Source organism: Pinus tabuliformis, chromosome 6, assembly GCF_031772625.1.
Source record: "Pinus tabuliformis cultivar Carrire ecotype Pingquan chromosome 6, CPIR1, whole genome shotgun sequence".
In the NCBI taxonomy this organism is placed as follows: domain Eukaryota; kingdom Viridiplantae; phylum Streptophyta; class Pinopsida; order Pinales; family Pinaceae; genus Pinus; species Pinus tabuliformis.
Genome location: NC_142292.1, coordinates 1,667,528,455 through 1,667,538,547, shown reverse-complemented (window position 1 = coordinate 1,667,538,547; position 10,093 = coordinate 1,667,528,455).

Below are 10,093 nucleotides of genomic sequence, written 5' to 3'. Positions count from 1 at the left end.
CCTCACTTGACTACTAATTTGAAGAGCTTATGTATGTGAGGGATGAGGATATCCCCTTTAATTTTCAATATTTTGGCTTGTTAGCCTTTGATGTCCTTATATTTCCTCCTTTTAAGTTTCTCAATTCCAAAATTTATGTATTCTATAGAAAACATTTCATTCTCTATAGAAACATTTGGAATATTGTCCACAACAATAGGCGATCCATAAAGATTTTTGAGGTAGGAGATCTTCTTCATCAAGGACAACATATATTTTTCTTTACTTTTATAAGTTAAAATTTGCCTCTATAATCTCTTAGAATATGTTTTTGATAGGTGTAGAAACTTCTCTTGCTTTCTATTTATGTAGTGCTTTCTATTCCATTTAATTAGGACTTTGTGGATTGTTTTCTTATCTGATTCTAAGGACTCATTAAAGGCATATATCTAATGAATTTTATAACAATTTTACACTTGTTCTCATAGCATGGATGGGCCTCCTATTATTCTTTTTATGTAACATCTTGATAGATAATTTGTTAATTGAAATATAGAGGGTTATTGTAAAATTATGATAGAGATCTTCAATATCATTATGATATGATAAGATATTTAATTCAATATTTAAGTGCTTTAAAAAATATTAAATTTAATTTTTCAAGAAGCAAGTGCTTCGGTTTGAGAGTTTTTTCACTCGATTTTTTATGCATGACAAATTCCAGAGTTAGATTAGAGTCAAGCTCATGGGAATTTTAAAGGTTAAAATTTACTAGTTGGTTGTATACTTGGATATCTGATATCATCTAATCAATGACACTACCATCCATATCATGAATACAACCATTAAAAATTATTAGACTCGTGACAACTATAGATCTTGATTAGCTAGGCACCAAATAATTCACACCTAGGTCTTGATAGTTTCTTTTGTACCTATTAGCGAAACAAGGTCCTCCTCTGGCCAAGAGGATTATGGTTGGAATAATTGCTTAGAAGAGTAACTTTATGAATTGTTGTTCTAGCATTAAATTCTAGTAACAATGGGATACTACCTTCATTTCATGTTGTAAATATCTTGTTCTAAGTTCTTATATAGAAATTTCTTATTTATACTATTTTTCATATAAAAACTAGAATTAATAGGTACTAAGTGACAAATTGTTTTATAATTTTGAGTATATAGTCACCCGTACAATATTTGATTAGAATTTTTTTAAAAATAAGACTTCAAATATTTGTTGCTCACATTGTTTATGCAACTTCTTTTTTCTTATATTTTATATGAGACAATCTTATCCATAGACTTGCATAACAATATACAAATTTATGTATGTGAATATCAAATATGTTTTAAGTTATTTGTTATTGGGTAAGAATTTGGAATGTGGAATGCAATGTATGTAAAATTTTCAATTGTATATGACAAATTGAAAAGTTGGAAGTGCTCTCTGTTGAAACCAAATCTGGAGGACTACCTTCAAATCTACATTGAATCAAGCCTCATTTTCCGCTTCATTGGCGTATGGATGCATTCATATGATCTATACGAGTGGATTCATATGGCATTGACTAACAAGTGAAAGTTCATATTTTGCTTTAAAGGTTTTTTATAGTGTTGTTTATTGAACCATAAGATAACCAGAAGGACCTAAATGGGGGGCCTTGGTTCTGGGGTAAACTTGGTTTGTTCATAACTACTTGGTTTCTATAATTTGATCACTCTACAATAGTCATTACCAAATTGCCAATTTGGGTTCGACTTCATAATTTGCCTACCCATCTTTTAGCACTTTTCAGCTTTTCAGGGCATAGGAAATTCCTTGGGTTGTTATCTTACCACATATACCTCTTAAGGGAAGTGTGGCATGTACGCCTACAAAAGAATATGTGGAAATTGACACTAGAAAAGGGTTGTCAGATCAAATAAATTTACAAATTGGTGATTATCATTAGACCTAGCCTCTATATTACAAGAATATTATGTTTCAGTGCCGTGTTTCTCTTCAAACTTGACATTTACATAATTCCTACACTCTGTCAAATTCCATTAAGAAACAACACTTCAAATCTTCAAAATCTAAAAGTTGGAAACTTGTTAACTCACCCCTTATGGAGGGTGAGACTTCTTCTATTTCATATCAAGAGGAGAATGATGTCGATGATGATACGATTCCAGGGGAGCAAGATCAAATTGTCGCTCCTCGTCAAAATTATAGGGTTTCAACAGGGATCTCAATATCCCCTACAAATAGGAAGCTCACAAGTTGAGATGTCTCTTTGGGCATGTTGAAGCATGAACATGAATTGGCTTCTTCTTTCATGGATAGGGAATCCCTGTCGAATCTCAAGAATAATTTGCCAATTACTTTGGTTGATCTGCCTTCTGTCGATTGGACCATGATTGTGGGAAAGAGAGGAAAAAAGAGTCACTCTGAAGACGATCCCCAAGTTGGGTGATTCTATTCAGTTTGTTAAATCTATTGTAGCATCCTCTTTCATGTTTGTCAAATCCATGGTCTGTTAAAATCCTTAAATAGACAACTACTACAACAATGTATTTCTATTTATTGTAATAATAGAAAGTATAAAAAAAAATAGAATTTTTTACTAATTTCAAATCAAATTATTTAAAATTCATCGAAAAAAACAAATTATTTTAATATTAACAAAAAAAAATTGTAACATACATATATATAACCAATACATTATACTCTGAATAAAGGTGAGCTCTACGGACCATAAGTATGGCATACTTAGTAAAACCTCAAGTCTAAAAGGAATGGGAATATTTATAAATGAAGATCTCATTCCAGAAAATCAAGCAGAATTAAGAAAGGAGGTTCAAAAGGTAAAAGAAGCTAGGAAGGAAGGAAAATGGACAACAATCAGAAATAGAAAAGTTGTTATTCAAGATAGAAACCAAAAAAATAGTAATAAATAGCAATTCAACATGCTCTGAATTCTTTCTTGGAACTATCGGGGCTTTCCATGGAACAAAGGCCCCAAGCTAAGTTGGATCTTGAGTGATGTTGATATTACATTGCTTGTTGAAACTTGGGAGCACGAAGAATCTAAGGTCCCTAACATAGATGTCTTTTCACTATGGTCTACCTGGAACAAGCAATCCTCCCGTAGAGGCATTAGGGGTATAGCTTGTTACATTAAGAAGAACATCTCCCCCCATGCTAGGATTTATAAAAACGACCCTTACAACCAATATAGTTGGATAGAGATTACTAACATTAATGATAAAAAGACCTACATAGCAATCTATTATTTTCCCCCCATCAATTCTAACTTCTATAAGAAAAAGAATCTAGATAAAAATATTCCTTACAATGGTTTAGAGAATGATATTTCTAGCCTAAGGAATGAAGGTAATATCCTTTTAATGGGTGAATTTAATGCTCGAACTTCAAGCAACCAAGCTATTCTTCTAAGAAATCATTCCAACCCTAATCCTCCTTGGTTAGACGAAGACCTTACTCTGGCTAGCTGGTACAAAAGGAGCTCTGAGCTAGTCAAGCTCTGTAGTTCTCAAGATCTCATAATTTGCAATGGTCTAAAGAAGTGGCCCAATTCTAGCCAGATGACCTGCATTCATGGGCTTGGTAGCAGCGCAGCAGACTATCTTATTTCTAATTTCCCTTTATACAATGAAATAATAAATTTTGACATCTTAAACGAGCACGAGCCTGACTCTAATCATAGTCCTTTACTTATAACTCTCAATTTTGTCATGCATAGAGATCTTATAGAAGATAATCCTTATAGCCAAAATAACTTAATCTTTGATAGAAATAAAAACGATCTCTTTCTAAATGAATTAAAAACTAATTTGCTTCCTTTATCTAGTATAGACAACATAGAAGACCTCTATCATAATTTTACTACAACCCTCTCATATTCTATTAACAAGTTCTCAATTGAAGTTTCAAGTAACAAAAGAAATAGCAAAACCAACCCATGGTATGACAAAGATTGTAAAAGTGCGAGGAGAGCAATTAGTGAAGTTGTTGATGAATCTCTTAAAATTGGCAAGATAAAAAAATATACAAAGCCCTAGCTAAAAGGAAAAAAAGGAAGTATATTCGTAAAAGACAAGAGAATCTCTTACACCTCTCTAAGGTAGCTCCTAGGAAATTCTGGAGGCAGATTCTAACTAGGAAAACTAAAGATAATAATAAAATTGCTTTACACGACTGGAATTCCTATGTTAAAAAGCTTTATGAATCTCCAAATGTCATGGATAACTTTGAAACCATGCTCATGTTATGAAACCATCTCACAAAAAGATAGAAAAGATATATCAATGCCTTAGAAATAAGCCTCTTGGAGGGGGAAACCTCCTTTACATTACACAAATGAACAATTCTTAGATGATTCAAATGACAAAACCTCCTTTCTATATATGGGAGTCTAAGGGGTCACAATATAACCAAAGCTAACCTAACAATAATAATATAAAGGCATAAAAATAACAATAGTGGGATTATATGGGTCACAATAATAACAATATGGGGACAATAGGGGCACAACAATAACAATAAGGGATACAACGACAATAGTAATGGGGGAATCACTAGTATTATAGGGACCTAACATGCCCCTCTCCTTCAAAAAAGTGTTGTCCTCAATGCTTGAGTAGTTATGGATGCTTATGTATAAAATTATCATCCTCCCATGTGGAATCTTTAATCAGTAAATTCTTCCACTTGTTGAGATACTCTGAAATTGATCGATTTCATAGCTGTCAAGTTCTTGTTTCTTTGACTGCTTCAGGTTCCAATATGATTTTTCCTTCCTCATCAAGTTCTGGCAATATTGTTTGAACTGGAAGCTTGTCACATATAACCTTCTTTAAGCATGAAACATGGAAAACTGGGTGCACTTGGGAAGCTGCAGGAAGCTCCAATTTTTATGCCATAGTACCTATCTTTTGCAACACCTTGTACGGACCATAATACTTTGGTGATAATTTATTATCCTTCTTAGCTTGCTTGAGGGACATTTGTTTATATGGTTGTAGTCATAAGAATACCCAATCACCTACATCAAAACTTTTTTCGATGCGATGTTGATCTGCCTGTTGTTTCATTCTATTCTGCGCCAAAGCGAGGTTATCCTTTAAGAGTTGGAGAAGTTGTTGCTGATGCTCGATGTGATCTTCCACTGCTTGAACCTTAGAATTTTCTCTTAAATATGATGTGATGGATGGTGGATGATATCCATAAAGTGCCATAAATGGGGTCATTTTTGTTGCAGTAAGGAAGGAAGTGTTATACCACAATTCAGCCAAAGGCAACCATTTGACCCATTGTGTCAGTTTATCATATACAAAGTAACGAAGTTATCCTTCCAAACATTTGTTTACTATCTCAATTTTCCCATCAGATTGAGGATGATAAGATGAGTTATGAGCTAATTGAGTACCAAGACAGGAAAATAATTATGTCCAAAAATTTCCAGTGAAAATGGGATCTCTGTCGCTTACAATAATCTTTGGGTTTCCATGTAGATTTTCAATTGTTTCCATAAATGCAGTAGAAACTGTACTCACTTTAAATGGATGAGATAATGCACAAAAGTGCGCATACTTGGTAAGTCTATCAACTACCACCATGATAACAATCTTTCCTTCGGACTTGGGTAAACCTGTGATAAAATCCATTGAAACCTCCTACCAACGTTGTCTTGAAAAGGATAAAGGTTATAATAGTCCTAGGGTCTTAATTGTTTCAAATTTATTTTGTTGGCAAACCAAACATTCCACCACAACCTTTTGAATATTTGATTTAAGGCCATCCCAAAAAAAATCCTTCTTAACCCTGTGGTAGGTTTTTAGAAATCCTGAGTGCCCTCCTAAGGGAGAGGTGTGCAATTCCCTAAGAATCTTTTGTTTGAGTTGGGAATTCTTACATAGGTATAACCGATCCTTGTACCATAACGAATCATTTTTCCAGCTAAATGTATCAGATGTACTGGGATCTTGTTGTATCTTTTGAATGAGTGCCCACACTTCCTCGTCATTATTCCATTCATCCCTTGCTTTGTTTATCCAATTTGGTTGGATAATAGAAATGGCGCAAAGAAATGCTTCCACATCCTCATCCTTTCTTGAGAGTGCATCTACCACAACATTTTGCTTCCCTTTTTTGTAAATGATTTCAAAGTCATAACCCAACATCTTTGTGACCCATTTTTGTTGCTATTCTGAAGATAATCTTTGTTCTAAAAAGTATTTAAGACTATCATGATCTGTTTTTACCTTGAAGTGTCTTCCCATTAGGTAGGGTCGCCATTTCTTAAGTGCATGTAGTATTGCCAAAATTCCTTCTCATAAATAGCTTTGTGTAAATACTTTCCTTTTATTGGACAACTTTCGAAATCAATGGATCTTTCTTCTTGCATTAAAACAACACCAATTCCATTTCCTGAGGCATCACATTCCACAATAAAGGTTTTTGTGAAGTCCGGTGTAGCTAAGACTGGTGCCTGGAAATTTTCCTCTTTAAGATGTTCAAAGGCCTTCGTTGCTTCTGGAGTCCATGAAAATGCATCTTTCTTCAATAATGTTGTTAGAGGTGTTGCTATTCTCCCATAATTCTTAACAAACTTGCGATAATACCCTATCAACCTGAGAAATCCTCGTAGATGCTTTATGGATGTGGGGATTTTCCATTCCTTAATGGTTTTAATTTTGCTAGGGTCTACCTTAACACCTTCATGAGATACAATATGACCCAAATATTCCACCTCTTGTACTCCAAAGAAACATTTGGAGATTTTTGCATATAATTGTTTCTCCTCCAATAGTTTGAGCACCATGTCAACATGTTGGACATGATTCTTCCAAGACTTGTTGTAGATTAGTATATCATCAAAAAATACTAACACAAATTTTTTAAGGAAGGGTTTTAAAATGGAATTCATCAAACCTTGAAATGTAGAAGGTGCATTAGTAAGGCCAAAAGGCATGACCAAAAATTCATAATGACCCTCATGAGTTCTAAATGTTGTTTTTGGAATGTCTTCAATCTTCATTCTGATTTGATTATATCCTGAACGAAGATCCAACTTTGTGAAGTAAATTGATCCATTCAATTCATCCAATAATTCATCAATGACCCCCGGATGCGGGTGCTTCCCCTGATAGTTAAGGTGATGGGACAGGGGTACGGCAAGGCTGGACGACACCTGCCCGCCCAGCACCACCTGGTAAATGACCGGACGTGACTTCAACAGAGGCAGGGGAGATCATTTGGTTTCACGTATTGGGACGCCGATATGCACAACCTGTACACGGATATGTCCATCACTTCCGCATGCTTCAGCCCGAGTTGGGCTTCGGCTCCATTCAATGCAGGAGTAATGGCGGGGGCAATCCAAGGAGAGGCGGTTGATGTTAAATTCATGCATGGCAATGGACTCGTCTGGAAGCTCCAAGTGCATAGATGGTCTGGAAAAGTCGGGTTACGGGAGGCTGCTTGGTTATGCTGGGCAAATTCTGAGTCGCGACCTCCGCCTGCTCCTAATTTGCTATTCTTTCCTGTCTCAGAGTACCCTGGTGCTCTCTCTGCTCCTCATCCCATCATGGTTCGACAGCGTTTAATCAGCAGACGGGGTGGAAGCTCTCGGCAGCAAGTCAGGAGGTGAAGCACCTCGGGCTCCCCTTCTTCCTCGGTGGAAAACCCACGCTATCCCAACACCAGAAGCGGCCGTGGCAGAGCAAGCCTTCGCTCAGCTCCCTTCCCTCTGCCCCAGCATCACTCTCCCCATACCATGCTTTTCCACTTCCGCAGCACTCTCAATCAGCCGATCATCACCACAACCATTTCCATCTCCTTTTCTGAGGAAGCGAAACAGAGCACCCAGATGCCCTTACCCCGAAACAATAAGCTGAAAGCGGAGCCAAGTCAAAATAGAGCTCAACAGAATAGAAACAAAGACAAGGAAGATGTGCATGAAGGGCACGGTGGGCAGCCCAAACGGAAAGGGAAGGAGGTTGTTGGGGACCTGCATGAGGATTCAGTGCCACAACTTGCCACGTCAGCCATGGAGAGGCGCAAGAAGGACGAGGAGGACACGCAGCTGGATGGGGGTAGCAAAGAAGGTGAGCAACAGGACAGGGGCCAAACTCAGCCAGACAACCGCAATGATTGGAGCTGCCCGGTAGTGGAGAAACCTGCCACGGAGGAGTTCATCACCAAAATCACCAATGCCAGGTGGCACTTCATCTAAATTTTGGTTCTTCTTCCTATTTTTTGTCCATGTAGGTGCTCCAAGGAGGATGAATTGTTGGTTTTATGTGGGTTTATTAGCACTTTTCAGAAAACTGTGGCAAATGTTTAGTGATGTCTTCTTTTTTGTAACTCTCGCACTATCAGATCGGTTTCCCCTCTATTGGGGCAGTCTTAGAACTAGTTCTTCGACAAGCTGAGATAGGCTGTTTCTCCTCACAGCTAGAGCCACTTTGTAAATATCTTTTTTCTTCTTTTAATAGATTAAACTTAGCAAAAAAAAATAATTCATCAATGACAGGAATGGGAAATTTATCTTTAATAGTGAGCTTGTTGAGCTCCATATAATCTGAACACATGCACCATGATCCATCCTTCTTGTGAACCAATACTACTAGAGCAAAGAAAGCACTTTGACTAGGTTGAATTATACCAGCCTCTAGCATTTCTGCAACCATACGTTCAATTTCACTCTTTTGGACATAGGGATATTTGTAAGGCCTAATGTTTGGAGGAACACTTCCTGAAATCAAATTAATAAAATGATCATGATCACGATTAGGTGGGAGGCCTTTGGGAGTCTCAAATGCCTTGGAATGATTGTCCAAGACTTTTTGGAGATCTAGAGAAATGGATAATTTCGATGTGGGAACCTCTAGTGAACATAATTGTGCAATTATGCCTTGTTGTTCCTTCTTTAGAAGGTTTTTCATTTCATTAGAGCTGATAATCTTTCTCGGTCTCCCTGTGATACCCCTTAATTCAACTTCCTTTCCTTCTGAAGATAATTTCATGAAAATTTCTTGAAAATTAAAAGTTATTGTAGCCATTGGACTCCTAATACAACATTAGCACCACCCATTGGAATGGAAAGTACTGGGCTATTCCATACATATTCTCCCATGGATAGCTTAATATTATGGCACTTTCCAGAGCAATTTATGGTTCTTCCACTTGCAACCATCACTTGACACTCTCGTGTTGGATATAGGAAGCAATTCAATTCCTTGGCTATCTTACAATGAATAAAGTTATGGGTACTTCTCGAATCAATCAACACTATTACCTTTTTTTCTTGATATGCCCTTCTATCTTGATAGTTTGAGGAGTGGTAATTCCAGCCAAAGCATTACAAGATATGGTCGGATTCATTTCTTCTTTTTCTAGGGTTTGTTCCTGGTGTAAATCCTCTTCTTTTGATGTTTCTTGTTCCTTTTCTTCCTCCTCTTCACAATCTATGTAGAATAATTTCTTCTCGGCACACTTATGACCTTTAGTGTATTTTCTATCACAACTATAACAAATCTCTTTCGCCCTTTTTTCTTCCAATTGTTGTAGTGTCAACCTTGTAGGTTGTGGATGGCTAGGGGCAGCAACACTTCCATCTTTATGATTGTGAGTGGTAGGCTTCCTTGTTGCTATAATTTTTCTTTCCATTTTTCTTGCCAACCTGAATGCCTTCTCCAATGAATTTGGTTCCCAAAGGCGAACCTCATGTTGAATGTTATATTTTAAAGTCCCTATGAACACATCAATCCTATGCTCCTCTCGAATATATTTTACCCTTATATTCAATTTTTGGAAGTCCTCAATGTGCTCCATCATTGAACCCTTTTGTTTGAGATTTATCAATTGGCTAAAAAAAGTGTTGCTTTTTGTATCCTCATAATGTGCTATCATTTCATCCGTAAAAATAGCCCAAGTGACAATTTTTTTATGAGAGCAAAGCCATCGATACCATAGAAACTTATTTGGTTCCAAATATAAAGTTGCAATGCGTACCTTTTGTGTGTTTTGCACATTATGGAGATCGAAAAATTGCTCCATCTGTAGTATCCATGTTCCGGGATCCTTGCCATCAAACTTCCTCAT